Here is a 15981-nt window from a genome sequence, read left to right as displayed (position 1 = left end):
TATCGTTCAATCATCATTGCCAATAACATTTAATATATTCACCACAGGAAAGAATTATTTTGATAGGTAGAGAATATAACAAAACACAATATCGAACCCAAACAACACGGTACCGAACCCACACCCCCGTCCCCAGGTGTAAGGTCCGGAAGGGTGGATGAAATTAGGCGAACATTTTATTTTCCAGAGGATAACGCGGCTTAACAAGGATACAACATCAGCGTAGAATGAAAAAGTCTCGCCGTTTTTTTCAGAGAGAGAGAGAGAGAGAGAGAGAGAGAGAGAGAGAGAGAGAGAGAGAGAGAGAGAGAGAGACACGACCCGACCTTCCACCAAAATTTGTGTCAAAAAATATAAATCATTAAGGTGAAGAGGAAGGGAGGGAGGGAGGGAGGGAGGGAGGGAAGGAAGGGGATTATCCGTCCCTCCCACTTCTCCTTAACTCACACCAGGTGAATCTGGCATGATATAGCGAGGGATCAAAGGATCACTTGGTAATTAGGGTGCCGCTCCAGGTGTTCCCAGGTAGATCTCACTTACTTGTGGAATAATAATAATAATTCATAGTTTATTGAAGAAATACATAACCCATAAGTTGAAAATATATAAAAGACATACCATTAATTGTTATATATACAAGGTTTCTACGATATGTTGACGATTTACAATGGTTGGAATGGGACTTTTCTTGTAGTGATTAATACGTCAACATTCGGGCTGGATACAATTCGCTGACGGGGGATCTGAGGTGGTAGCAGGTGGCGATGGTGAGGATGGTGTAGTAGCTGTGCCCCAAACTGACAGATGATGTTACGGTGATGATCAGAGAGAGAGAGATGAGGGGGGCCAGTATATGGAGCCCTCGTTATGTAGCAGATAAGGATGGGGACCAGGCAAAGGAGGCATATGTAAGTTTAGGAAATATGAATGTTGTGTAAACACTCATGAGCTCAGGCACAGGAATTCTGGGGGACTTGAGATAACAGAGGAAGTAGAGACAGTATCTGGAAAATTTGATGGTTTTACTGACGTGTACTTCCCAGTTCAGTTTGTTATCTATACTGGCGCCGAGGAGCTTGATGGAGTCCACAAACTAGAGTGCGTTGGGGCTCAATGTGATAGAGGGAGGTGGGATATGGTCAGAGGAAAAGGTTAATGTGCATAACCATGGTCTTAGTATGCTTGATGGTGACATGATTGGCGGTGGACCAATCTTGGAGACTGTTCAGTATATTATGAAGAGCTCTGTAGTCGGGAGCTGAGTTGTCGACATATTTCCTGCGAGCGGGAGTTTCTCTCAGGGCATCGTTGATGATGAAGCAGAGCGGTCTCATCCTAGTGCCTTGAGGGACGCCACAGGTAAATGGCTGAAAAGTGGAGACAACACCATGGAAGCGTACAGCCTGGCGTCAGTCACTAAGTTAGCCTGTTAGACCATGGTATAAAACTTCCCAGAAACCCAAGGTTTTGTTGATAAATATGTTGTGACTTATTAAGTCATAATTGTGCTTTGGTGAAGTCTATGAAAGTGAGAACTACAGAGAACTGAGAAGACAGTGGTTGGTGGAGGTGTGTCAGGGTGTTTTTATTTCAAGATACATACACCACATCATTGTCCACATGGCACATAAGCACGTCACACCATCGTCCACACTTTGTAGTGGCGGTTGTCATCTCCTGTCACTGCGTTACTGTGTCACTTCTCTGGTGTTTCAGATTCGTCCAGAGTTCATCAAAGGTCTCACGTTGTGCGGTGTATCAGAGAGTTGAGGTGTGTGAGGGAGAGGACGAAGGTGGCTTCTGTGTCCCCTTCCTGGGTAGCTTCCTGCCACCCTTCGACATCACAACACCCACGTACTCGCCTCAACGACTAACCACACATAATCCCTATCTCCAACACACGGCCAAAGTGAGAACTCTTGAGCACATACATAACCTACAGACTGATAATAACATCACACAGACCATCTTTACTGACGGCTCTCTTAACAATGTCTGTGGAAGGGCTGGGGGAAGTGTTGCCATTGTGACTCAGCCTAACGGTAGTGTAGTAGAGAGGAGCTAGAATTAGTAACTGGCCATACTCACAGCCCTGTTGAAGACACTGCCACTGACAGTTTTATCATCACTGACTCCTTATCCTCAGGAGTATCAGGATTAAGTTGCTGTGGATCCCCTCTCACATAGGCATTAGTGAACATCTTAGAAATGATGTCTTAGCTAAAATCGCGTCCAACAATGAAAATTTCGAGTACAATCTGGGACTGTCAAATGGAACCTTAAAAACTGTATTCAGGAAAGAGCTTTCTGATGAATTTGAAGCCAGTAGACAAGTACAAACAGGCACTAAACAATCCATTGTTTACCATGATGAGATGTATCAAATAAAACATGTATATGGAGCAAGTAACAAGATCACTAAATTACAAGATGATGTAACCGCTATATTAAGGTTAAAGATATAAGTACCTCTCCTCTGGCAGTATGCCCCGCAGGCAGATGTGAACAAAACTAAATGCAAAGTGTGTGGCCAGACATATGGCCACACACTCCAACACTACGTCGTAGACTGTGAAAAAGAACAGAACCTTATTGAGATAGATCCAAGCACACTGTGTATGCAATGGCACAGCACTTTATCTCTAGTACCTAATCAAAATTATATGTACCGACTTAAACAAACAGTAAATACTCTGTAACAATCATTGCCATAATAACAATATCACTGGGGTCTAATAAACACCCTTTGTGGCCTCTACTCTGTAATCCTTTTTGCGCTACCGCTCACAGGTAGTTACTGTCCGCTGAGTGTCCGTGTCAAAATTCAATTCTTTAGCAAGATGATTAACAGTGTCACTAGCAGCAGTTTCTATGAGAGGTGGGATCCAGAGCAGACTTGACACGAGAGTTACCAGTTTCTTCGAGCCATGCAAAGCCGGCAGGGATGTGGTGATGGCAGAGGAAAAGGCTGGGATGTTCAGAAACCTTCTCCTACAGATCCCCAGTCATCATCATCACGCCGTCCTATCATGACCAATTATCACTCCTGCTACAGACAGAAATTACCAGGGATTTGCCACGTTTCACCATAAACAGATGAACCTGTACTGGGAACACTTCTCATGTTTCCTCCCTTCACTACACGTAATTTGCTAATAAAACCAATGGCCCCTCAGATACCTGTGTCCTTTCATCACCCAAGTCTAAGATGGCATGATTGAACTCGCCACATCATCGCCCATAAACACGTCACATCATCGTCCATAAACACGTCACATCATCGTCCATAAACACATCACATCATCGTCCATAAAAACGTCACATCATCGCCCATAAACACGTCACATCATCGGCCATAAACACGTCACATCATCGCCCTCTTCCCACGGCCTCCTTACATCCCGCATAAAAACGAGCGGAAGGGGAGAGATGAAACTTGACACTGACCTTGTAGATGAACCTGCCAGCTGGGAAATAACACTAATTCGTCTCAATTCTTCACCCTCAATAGTGTTTCTCAAGTCACCGATGCCAGGAGTGCCACGACCACAACTCCACCTCCATACTCTAGAATGACCACTCAGAGAAAAAAGGTGCCTTAAAAAATCTTTGCAAGACAGATTTTGATTGGATAGCCCAGAACACCCTCCTTACGGTCTACAAGCGAATGTTAGCCATGTACAAGTTAGTTTAGCCTTGGGTGTGCTGAGGTGTGGTTGGTGGAATTCTGCTTCAGGCAACAACAGTTACAGGGCCGGTAAACGTAGTGAGTAATACACTTTGTAATCGTTCAGGTATACAAGGAAACATCCTCACAGTATATATCTAGTAATATAACCTCAGATCAAATCCTTTGTCTGAATACATTAAGCACATATTTAAATCTTCCCTAATTTAATATAACAACAATAAAGAATTCCTCAGCAATTCATGGACGAACTCAGTGAACGTAGAACAGCGGTAAACACACACTAAATAAATAAAGGAATCAGTACAAAGGAGTACACGTAAGTAATGAAAGAACTAGTTTGAGAATTAAAAAATAAAGAAATAAGCAAATTATACACATAGGTTTCATTACAACATCACCGTCCACAAACACGTCACATCATCGTCCACAAACACGTCACATCATCGCCCACAAACACGTCACATCGGCCACAAACACGTCACATCATCGCCCACAAACACGTTACATCATCGTCCACAAACACGTCACATCATCAGCCACAAGCACATCAAGCATCATATCACAGACAAACACGTCACATCATCGCCCATTACATCATCTGTACAAGCACATCAAGCATTATCAAGACCGGATTTCCTGTAGGTTAATATACAGTATTATGAATCTGCTTCCTGGCTTTATTCAATACGTTATCTGAGAGTGAGTGAGTGAGTGAGTGAAAGATGGTTAATTCTATACTCAATTGTTGTGTAATGAGGGAGAATCTTATTATAAATATATTATTAGAGCTAACAATACAAGATCACCCAGTCCACTAGCAGAGATAGTCAATGTGGTTATAATGTAATTGGAGGAGAATATAATATATACCAAGATTTTATAAACGTCATCCAATTCGTTTGAAATTTGCAACGTTAATACAACAGACTAATGTAAGAACCATCTGTAACCTGGCTGTGTTTGTCAAGTTTGTAATAGATATGTTTAGGTAGATAACGCCCATAAGAATGGAGGAAACTGCGAGCCTGTTGATCCATACTGGGCAGTCCCATTTACACCCAACCCCTATCGCTCATATTATATCCATCCAACCTATGTTCGAAGCTATCCATCCAATTCGAGTTAATGATGATATTTGGTAACTTTTTCCATTCATCCACTACTCTATTTCCAAACCAATGTTTACAGAAAACAGTCCTGAACTGTTTCAAGAAAATCCTCTGATTCTGAGTTACCCGTAAGGTCAGTCCAATTTAGTTGACTAAAGTTAAAGTCGCTTACTATACAAACTTCGCTATGTCTGGAAGCCCTACAGAATTCATCCCATCTACCCTATCAAGGTTAGGTCTATATACTACCGTTATGATTAATTTGTTCCTACCATCGCTTAATTATATCCAAATTGTTTCCGTATTCAATTGTTTTTTTTTCTCTATTGATTCCACACTTCAAATTATCCCTGACATAGATTGCTAATCTGCCGATCAGTATGAAATAATTTATAACCTTTAATTTGGTATTCGACAGATAACTCACGTGAGTCAAGTTTATCCATGTTTCGGTGAATGTTATCATATCGATTTTTTGTGTACAGTACATATTAAGGTTCTTGTTTCAACCATTTTATTTCTCACACTTCTACTGTTTGCGAAGTAGACATTTAAGTTAGTCGTTAACTAAATCCTCTGTCTGTTGCATTTTGGTTTTAACTCTGTCTAATTTAGCTTTATTATCATGCCTAGCACGATTACCCTGTATAACCTTTCGTTTAGTTTACCCGTGCCCACTGCAGTCTCATCGACCCCCGTTCTCTGAACAGTTTAAAGACTTCGACAACTTTTGAACTGCCCTCTCGAGTGAGCCAGCCGCCCCTTTCCTAGATAAATGTACCCCATCCCGAGCAGAGAGAGAGAGAGAGAGAGAGAGAGAGAGAGAGAGAGAGAGAGAGAGAGAGAGAGAGCTACCAGTGGGAGGACTCTTGTGAAAATCGTCACAAGTCTTCCTGGAGGAGCAAGTCGCCGGACAGCAGATCTAACACAGTTCAATTGACGCTTGACCGATCTTAGGTACAATAACAGCAGTACACGGGCTTCTAGGGATGATCCTGGCGTTGAAGGTGATACCCCAGAGCATGTGGCAGCCATCAACAACAATGTATTCATACCTTTAGCAGGGTACACCTTACTGGGTAAACATTTGTGTTATTTAAATACAAAACATAAAGTTGATTAACATAAAAGCGAGAACAGGCAGAGCGAACGTCACCAGGCAAGCAACAATGACATACCTAACATAAAAAGGACCGAGTGTACATAATGCACTTCAAAAGCTCTCGATATTGACACATTAAATGAAAAGATATCAATCTATAGAGAGAAAAGTTTCTTTGGTACTCTTTGAAAAACCATTTCTTCTTGTAACAAAACCTGTTTGATAGTGTGTGTGTGTGTGTGTGTGTGTGTGTGTGTGTGTGTGTGTGTGTGTGTGTGTGTGTGTGTGTGTGTGTGTGTGTGTGTGTGTGTGTGTGTGTGTGTGTGTGTCTGTCTGTGCTACCGGAGTTGAACACAAAGGTATCTAGGTGTTTACAGATACACTGTCTAGATATACTCAAAACGTAATTTCTCCATAAGTCACACCAAAGTTTTTCACAGATATTAAAAAATTTCACAATAAACATGTCCATGTTTTCTAACGAATATTATAATACAACATTCAATGACTGGAGGGCTGTGGTCGCCTGCCTTGAGACATGGGATGGCAGCTTGATTGACTGACACATGTAATTACAGAACCATCCTTTATATCAATTATATACCCCAGATACCAGTTGAGATAATGCACTAAAGACATTGGTGACGTTTGTGTTCACTACATTACGGTATACAATATGTGTAATGGTAGTCGGTGTGTTCTGTGTGATGAATACGTCCAAGACCGAGTCATTTAGGAGCTCTGTGTCACGAAGGAATCCCGCCAAGAAGTGTACTTACTGTCAGTAGTTCCAAGAGAGCTGCACTATCTGGACGAGACCCTCACAACTATGCAGCTCACAATACAAGGTGAGTTGAGAAGAGGGAGCTCGATTGTGTCAAGGATCACCGCGCCAGTTTTCAACACTTTACTCCTCAGAGTCGCCACACTTACACGCCGCAACGTATCAACACCCGGACGTATATTATATGATTCACGCTGACAAAGGACCTGGCGACTCCGACCTAATTGGATAATGGTAGCGTGGCGGCGTCTCCGAGACTGTTTCTCCAGGGCTAACATGATCCCGACTGCCTACTACAGCGCCACAACCAACACAGTAGTTAACTTCTGATTCTACCACGGTAATCTAGCTAGAGTTATTCGGTTAATTTATTTTTTATCTAGAATATCAGTGGTACAATGTTTAAGTCTTTGTTTATCATAGGACAAACACTTATTATACAGGTAAAAACCTTAAAAGGCCTCCGAGAAATAACGGAGCGGATAACAGGTACAATCCAAGCAAATGATCATACAAGCGTAAAATTTGATATGAACATTCAATATGGGTTACTTATCAAATCTCTTCAATTAGTCATTCAAAATTCCAAGATGGTTGCCAAATTTGCCTCACCGATTTTTTTTTTCATATATTATTGGTAAATCTATGCACATAAGGTGTCTTTTCCTATGTTTTTAAGCATGCTGGAACAGATTATGATTGTTTTGGGACCTTAGTTGTGTCGTTTATGTATAAAGTAACGGTCCTGCACCTACAGTACGTTTACCTCTTTCCATACAAGTAAGTGTAAGTGATTCTCAGTTCAACAATGAGAAACATGTTTATATTTTACTCATATCCTTGGGAGATATTGTTTGTGTGGTGGTGAATGTGTAGTGTTTGTGTGGTGGTGGTGTATGTATAGTGTTTGTGTGGTGGTGGTGTATGTATAGTGTTTGTGTGGTGGTGGTGTATGTATAGTGTTTGTGTGGTGGTGGTGTACTGTATGTATAGTGTTTGTGTGGTGGTGGTGTACTGTATGTATAGTGTTTGTGTGGTGGTGGTGTATGTATAGTGTTTGTGTAGTGGTGGTGTATGTATAGTGTTTGTATGGTGGTAGATGACTTGCTCTTGCCTTAGTGTGTGGTACAGACAACGGGCGGCTGTACCCAAGGTAATACGCGTGTAGAGTGATGCCCTTAGATTCGTCACCATACTACATCATTCCATACCATAATACACCATATCATACCATAATACACCATACTAGAAGACACCATACTATACAACACACCATTATCATACTACAACAAGCCATATCAGAGAGTGGGGGTGCAGGAGAGGGAAGAGTGGGAGTGTTGGAAAGTATGGGGTAAGAGGCGGCTGGGGATCATATTCCGTCAGTTCAACCATTGCTGGCTCTCTCTCTCTCTCTCCAGGTCATTCCGTCACTCTTTAATTCCCAGGATAAAGATGCCACCTATATTATGTCCACATTAAGCACCTGTTGTTATGTTTCTTCAGCTTTCTGGGTTACAAATACCTTTTACGAAACACGTATTCATTTAAATTATTGTGGGAATAAGAAACAAGCCGACAAAAAAAAATTATTAGTAGGAGTTTTTCCCAGTTCGTAAAAAAATCCACAAACAATGTAGGTTTTTCCTTATGATGAGAGTAACGAGGGTAATTTTACGCGGGTGTGAGAGAAAGAGGAACGCGATGGGGGAGACGATAGTAAGCCTCTGGGTACATCCTGTGGGTTGGTGGGTGTAGGGTATCAGCAGTAACCTTGACTGAAGTGGCGGGTGTGAACCTTTGGGAAGTGACAAGAGGCTGGTGGCTTGTCTGTTATTGTTGAGGTTGTAAGATTCTATGGTTTATTAGGTGAGGGTGGCAACCGTGGACCGGGAGGAGCTGCTAAAGTTATCCTGCTAAGTGGTCAATTGATGGTCGGGTTTGATGTTGGCAAATCTCCGTGTTGCATCCTTGAGTTTATTGCTTCACACTTGTGGAGGTGCTCATGGTAGACCTTTAAGGTGCTTCACTTGGTGATAAACGATAAGTTGAATAAACGAGCCGTGCATCAGTCGCCGGTTAGGAACTAGTGTTTAAAGTGTCGTTAATATCAACAGCCAGCACCTCATTACGTGCACTTAATGAAGAAGGATATTAAACAAATGGTGAAAACAGAGACAAAAATCTATCCACTGAGAGACAACTGTTGATGACGGTGATATGGTCTGTTTACCGTAAGGTGGTCTGGTCGTCATTGCTTCTCCAATCGTCAAAAGTTGAGTAAATCTGGGGGAGATGATTGTCCTCAGGTCTTGGGAACAATAACCCAGGAAAAGTATGGGAAAGATATAATCATGTCAGGCATAGTGAAAGTCGGTCTCACAGGCATGGCGGCCCGTTAGACAGTGTGGACACAACATAATTAATCTTGGGTATAATAGGAGGCAGCATGGCCGGTACTGTACTCATGTTCCCAGCTAGTAAAGTAAGGCACTCATTAAAGCTGGGTGGACTGGGGGTGCCCTAGAATTGAGCCAGCGGCTATTAGGACAGAGGCCCAGTGATATATCCATTTAGCCACCTTGAGTCCTCCGTGTTCTCCCCATTCCTTCTCATCACTGCGCTCTCGTTTCGAGTCCAACTTTGCACTTGAGACTGCTGAGTCTGCCACTTCCCACTTGAGAACAAAAACGTGTTTGGTGAAGTGCTTCTCAAACTCTTGAGGCCCCGTCCGCACCACTCGCGCGGTCCTTCCACACCCAAAAGTGGAGGTCCCTTGGCTGTTACCGTCAAGTTCGGATGGGATGTAAATTAACAAATCGACAAATACTTGTAAAATTAATGAAATAAAATAATAAAAAAAACAGGAAAAAAGGAATTAGTGAATCAAAGAAAATATAAAGTAGTAAAGATGCTGAGAAAAGACGTGACGTAAATGTACACACAAAGTTATTTCTCAGTGACTAATATATATATATATATATATATATATATATATATATATATATATATATATATATATATATATATATATACATATATTTATATATATATCGTTATTTTCATAAATGTCCACAACACAGCCGAGACCAACTAATATTCAGCAGCTTCAAGTACTCAAGTAAGACCTTGAGATCTTAAGTGGAGGACTCTTGTTTTCATGTTGTAGTATTATAAAAGACGTCGTCTTTGATCTATATCCATAAGAATCAGTAATGATAAACATTATATGCAGGTAATGAATACTGACGTACTGTAGCTAGTGGAGGTGATGGTGTGCGAGGGCGGCGCCGTACAGTTTCCCTTGGGTCAGCTGTTGTCACACCTGTAGAGTACAACACCACGTTACTATATTAACAAACCATTCACAGGTCCGTACGCTACAGTATACTCTCCTACAGCCTGTACAAGAACACCAATTAAAACTCATAAATATAAATTTATATCATAATTTACAGAGAGATAACATTTCAAGAAACAAAGTACACTACCAAAGATGAATGCAGTGAAAAGCAGGAATGCAAGCGGAGATGGGACGAACTCACGGGCGCCTGAGAGAGAGAGAGAGAGAGAGAGAGAGAGAGAGAGAGAGAGAGAGAGAGAGAGAGAATTAGCTTTGTCCAGATAAACTTCACCCTAACGTGTCCTGCGATAGGTCTGACACTTCACCCTACACACTGAACTACTTAACTCATTGTAAATACTGTAATAACTTCCATGTGTTAATTCAGACAGTCCCACCCAGCCTTCATCCACACCGCCATCCACAACCTTCATCCACACCACCATCCACAACCTTCATCCACACCACCATCCACACCACACACACAACCTTCATCCATGAACACACCATTATAACCCTTCATCCACACCACCATCCACAACCTTCATCCACACCACACACAACCTTCATCCACACCACACAACAACCTTTCATCCACACACCACACCATCCACAACCCTTCATCCACACTCCACACCACACACAACCATCATCCACACCACACAACCTCATCCACACCCATACAACCTTCATCCACACCACCACACAACCCTTCATCCACACCACCACCCACAAAATATTGTTCCACCACCCATATTGTCTCACCACCCACACACAACACTGATCCACCAGCTCCATACAACACTGATCCACCACCCACATAACACTGATCCAACACCCACACAACACTGATCCACCACCCACATAACACCGATCCACCACCACACAACACTGGATCCACACCCACATACAACACTGATCCACCACCCACATAACACTGATCCACCACCCACATAACACTGGATCCACCACCCACATACAATTGATCCACCTGCCCACATACAACACTGATCCACCACCCACATAACACTGATCCACCACCCACATAACACTGATCCACCACCCACACAACACTGATCCACCACCCACATAACACTGATCCACCACCCACATAACACTGATCCACCACCCACATAACACTGATCCACCACCCACATAACACTGATCCACCACCCACATAACACTGATCCACTACCCGCATAACACTGATCCACCACCCACATAACACTGATCCACTACCCACATAACACTGATCCACCACCCACATAACACTGATCCACCACCCACATAAATTTCCTTGTCTCCTTGTAAATATATACCTAGAATTTCGAACACTCAGCACGTAAACTTTGTGATAAACCTCTATAAGCATACACTTGAACACTATATTATTGAATGTGACACTGTCAAAGACTTCAGGCCACCTGGCTTATTGTATCTTGAACTATGTAATTACTACATTGAATCAAGTGTGCTTGAGGACATTCTTGCTGTTTATCCCAAATTTGCTAGCCCACACTGATTAGTCTTCAATTAGAATATGACTTCAATGTATGTGATCCACTGACCTATATATACTGCTAATGAATATGATGTATTTCCTTCTTTGTGTACGAACCTCTGTCCTGCGTGGCAGTGAACAGTGGCATTACCCACATGAATCTGACCTATATATAGTGTCAATGAATATGATGCATTCTTTGTGTACGAACCTCTGTCCTGCATGGCAGTGAACAGTGACATTACCCACATGAATCTGACCTCTATACATTTATAGTTGTTAATGAATATGATGTATTTCTTTGTGTGTGAACCTCTGTCCTGCGTGACAGTGAGAAGTGATACCACCCTCCGTGTCAAGACCTGACTGAATTACTCAGAATAGGCAAACTGTACTACAAGCTTTGTCAATAAATTTGTTAAACTAAACGCGTCCATCCCACACCACCACCACCACCACCTTCTTTACCATCTCCTCCCTCCCTTCCTTCCTGTCTCCTCCCATGTGTGAACCAACCACCAATAAGGCTATTACACTCGTCTCCTCCACACCAATGGAGTAACGAAGTAGGGAGGTCAGGCACAAGGCGCGCACTGTCGGGAGGGTGTGTGAACAAGGAGGCCCTAACAACAGTACCGAGCGTGTGTGGCCTGGCGGTATACGTGGGTAGGTTTCCAACATAGTGCCCATGCCCGCTCTCTTGGCCAAACAGTATGCTTGATAGACTCACGTTGGGCCCATTATCTGATTTTATTTCCTGTTTTAACGTCCTTAAGATCTCTCTCTATTTATTTTTTTATCTTTCTGGTTTATTTCTTGTCTATATTTCTTTATTTAGTTTTCTTCATTTTATTTGCCTTTTTCGTCTTTATTATAATTTTCTTTACCTTCTCCTCATTTCCTTCTCTTGCTTTATATGTTATCTCGTTTATTTTATTTTTCTTTATCCGTTTTCTTTCCTCCTTGTTTTTGTTGTTCTTCCTGTTCTTCTTCTAGTTGTTGTTGTCGTTGGTGTTCTTCTTCTTATACTTCTTTTCCTTCTAGTTCTTCACTATCTTCTTCTAGTTCCAGTTGTTATTGTTGCTCCTCTTCCTTTTCTTTTAGTTCTTGTTCTCGTTGGGGTTGTTCTTGTTCTTACTCTCGTTCTTCTTCTTAAACTACAAGCACTAATATCCACAAGTGTATAATTACTACTACGCATGAGCAGTGATCGTGCGTAGTAGAGGTCAAGCCTAAGGTCTCGGGCGAGCATGGCAGAGTCTTATGCCTGAGGTCTTTCACATCAGCCGGGAGTCAAATTTCATGAGCAAATTAACACCAAGGCAGAAGGTGATGAAATGGTTGTTTTTCATCTTCCTCCAATCACAGCCTGATTCTCGACCTCCTCTATAAAATAATCACAAACTGTGTGTCCCAATGTTGGAAGTAACAGAGGGACGGGGCGCACACACACACACAACGCCCTCGGCCAGTGGCAGAGGAAAGAAAAAAGGCAGAAACAAACTTTCAAAACAATAGGAGGAAAAAATACAAACTATTATTTCTTGTCGCGTCACTGCTGTCAACTCCGTGTATTGTGTAGACGCAGTCAGCTCCCGCAACTTGCGATTGGCTGCGACAATGGGCAGCCATGCACGCTTTTAGGTAATTCTCAACTGTGATTTGCTGGCATGGTAGTCCAAGAAAATCTAGAGATTCTTTTTAAGAAGCATTCGGTGTTTTAACAAATTTGAAATTATGTAGGAAATTAATGTTTTACAAAAGAATCATAAATTCATCAGCATGAGTGCTTAAAACGACATGAGAATTATGAAACTTATTTTGTAATTTTTACACTGCTGCTAAATGTTGAATTTATAAACTGTTGTTTATAATAGTTTAAAAACCATTTATTCGCACCTTTCGAGAAACGAAATCGTCAAATATATTCTTTGTTTATTTACTTGTTTTGCTGTAACGAAAAATTAAATATTTTTTTTTAAGTTGTAACACTGCCCCACCTCACATAAACACGATCACGGTGGAGATAAGCAAATAAACAAATGAATAATAAATAAATAAACAAGATATTTCCAGGAAGCGACAAGTGTCCTGTTAAGGAGGCTAAGCTTACAAGACCAACATAATAATACGCAGGTAAAGCACAACTAACTAACCAGCAACTCAGAGACCCACAACAGCGTCTCCTACCAATGTGACCCGACTTCTAATGCTTCTATCAGTCATCATAATAGACAAGTGGATGACTATGGTGACTGAGGCAGGTGGATGATGATGGTGACTGAGAAAGGTGGGTGACGATGGTGACTGAGAAAGGTGGGTGACGATGGTGACTGAGAAAGGTGGGTGACGATGGTGACTGAGAGAGGTGGATGACAATGGTAAACTGAGACATGTGGATGACGATGGTGACTGAGACAGGTGAATGACGATGGTGACTGAGACAGGTGGATGACGATGATGATGGTGATTGAGACAGGTGGGTGAGGCCGATAACCTAACCTAACCTAACCAGAGGTGACGGGAACCGGTCAGCGTGGCTGGTGATAACGGGGAAATGACCAGCTTCCGAATGAGACAGGTGGGTGAGACAGGTAGATAAGACAGGTGGATGAGACAGGTGGTTAGGACAGGTGGATGAGACAGGAGGTTAAGAGAGATTGATGAGACAGGTGGTTGACAGGTTGAGACAGGAGGTTAAGACAGGTCGATGAGACAGGAGGTTAAGACAGTTGGAAGAGACAGGAGGTTAAGACAGATGGATGAGACAGGTAAATAAGACAGATAGACGTTGGTGACAGGCGAAGTCCTTGTTTACGACCCAAGGTTTACTGCCTCCTGAAACTGTTGATGGCATTACACAAACTACTGAAGCAGATAACGAGATACTCAAACACCTGTGACGCAGATAACAAGGTGCGGCCAAGACAACACCCCCCCACCCCCCACCCACCACGCACTGCTGGCCCCCAAAACGCAATGATACCGATAAGGAAACGACAAGTTCTGCTCTATATCAACGTGACATAAGAGCCGAAGTTTTATCGTAAACACAGTTAGGACACTCAATTTATGCTGTTTACCACGACATGAGAGCTGCCAACGACCAAGTATTAACGTCCGAGTATTAACGTGGATAGTTGTCAGCTCAGCGCAACACAATGCCTTCTCACCAGATTTATAACCACTACTTCTAATAATAATAATAATAATAATAATAATGGCTACTCTTCATATCCGAGGCCAAAACAACAACCACCCCCTAAGTTAACGAGTTGTATGACCCAGAAGACCGGACAACTTGCCAACTGCACTGGCTAACCATTACCCCGGAACATGATCCGTAAATCGACGAACATCCTCGCTATCATATGTTGGGTTTAGCATTATGAGTGATTAAAAGAGGTAAATCGTGTAAAACAACTTGCCCATAGTTTCACCCTGCCCGGCGGATTGAACCAGGTATCCATTTACTTGTGAGGCGAACTTACAGACCATTACAATCCTCCTATACTGTCATCTACTACTACTACTCTTACGATGGCAATCTTGATTACAATTATAAACTCACATCATCTGAAATCGTTAAACGCCATTACCATCACTACAACCTTTACGTGGCGTGTCATCAATTAAATAAGTCCACTACGGTGTAACCAATTTCTAATAAGAGTCTCTAATGATTTATGGCTCCATGTTGGCCTCCTGACTGCCTCCCAGCACACGCGAGCCACTTTACATGATGATGATGGCAGTGGAGTCCTGAGAGCCGCCAGCTGACCAGGGTCTCTTGATATTTGTGTATTAGTATGTCAGAGTGTGTGTGTGTGTGTGTGTGTGTGTGTGTGGGTGTGTGTGTGTTTCACGAATAAAGTCTATGTTTATTTGCTTGCATATGTCGTATTAGTATCAAGGGGCCAATTCATGAGGTCAAAGCTGGTACAATTCTGCTCTGTTTAGGGCCCGTTCACACTAAGGTCGGAACGGACATAACCTGATAAATTGTTTCTCACTATATTAGAATCACATCCAATTCGAATCTTTCAAATTTTATCCTAGATGGAAGACAGTTTACCTCTCCCTAGAAAGACTGAGTCGTGTAACAAGTGTTAGTTAAGCTGCGTCACACCTCGTCTGTTCTCCGGACAGTGTGCGTCAGAATTGTTTGGTTCCGGCGGATCCTAACAGTGTCTATCCCGTATAGGGGACACCTCATAGAGCCAAGGCTACCATCTCACTTTGGGCCAGCGGATAACACTATTAATGTCTCCTATCTTATAATATTAGAAGGTAAACACTTCATAGTTGTCTAAAGTTGGTATATACTGTGGTAATAACAATGCCTGACCGTTGAAACACCGACGTATATTAAAACAACAGCACACAACCTCCAGATATATCATGATACAAACTGTGAGTTCTGTCAAGTGGTCCTCCAGATTCTGAGATTTGTT

The 15981-nt window shown here is 42.2% G+C and overlaps 1 protein-coding gene across 5 annotated transcripts in view; it reads right to left on the bottom strand.

Moving 5' to 3' along the window:
- The window catches only part of LOC121871775 (globin-like), a 92034-nt gene that overhangs the window by 33736 nt on the left and 42317 nt on the right, over positions 1 to 15981 (bottom strand). For 2 of the 5 annotated variants that reach the window (XM_042374242.1, XM_042374240.1), the window contains exon 2: positions 9938 to 10008. The exons of 1 other annotated variant lie outside the window; for it this stretch is intronic. The gene's annotated coding sequence lies outside the window, so the exon portion shown is untranslated. Of the gene's footprint in view, positions 1 to 6681; positions 6768 to 9937; positions 10009 to 10174; positions 10199 to 15981 lie in introns of those variants that run through there. 2 more of the 5 variants (XM_042374243.1, XM_042374245.1) reach the window with 2 other exon arrangements.

Source organism: Homarus americanus, unplaced genomic scaffold (genome assembly GCF_018991925.1).
Source record: "Homarus americanus isolate GMGI-L3 unplaced genomic scaffold, GMGI_Hamer_2.0 scaffold39675, whole genome shotgun sequence".
Classification (NCBI taxonomy): domain Eukaryota; kingdom Metazoa; phylum Arthropoda; class Malacostraca; order Decapoda; family Nephropidae; genus Homarus; species Homarus americanus.
The sequence above is the reverse complement of the archived record's forward strand: the minus strand, read 5'-3'. Positions and strand labels throughout refer to the sequence as shown.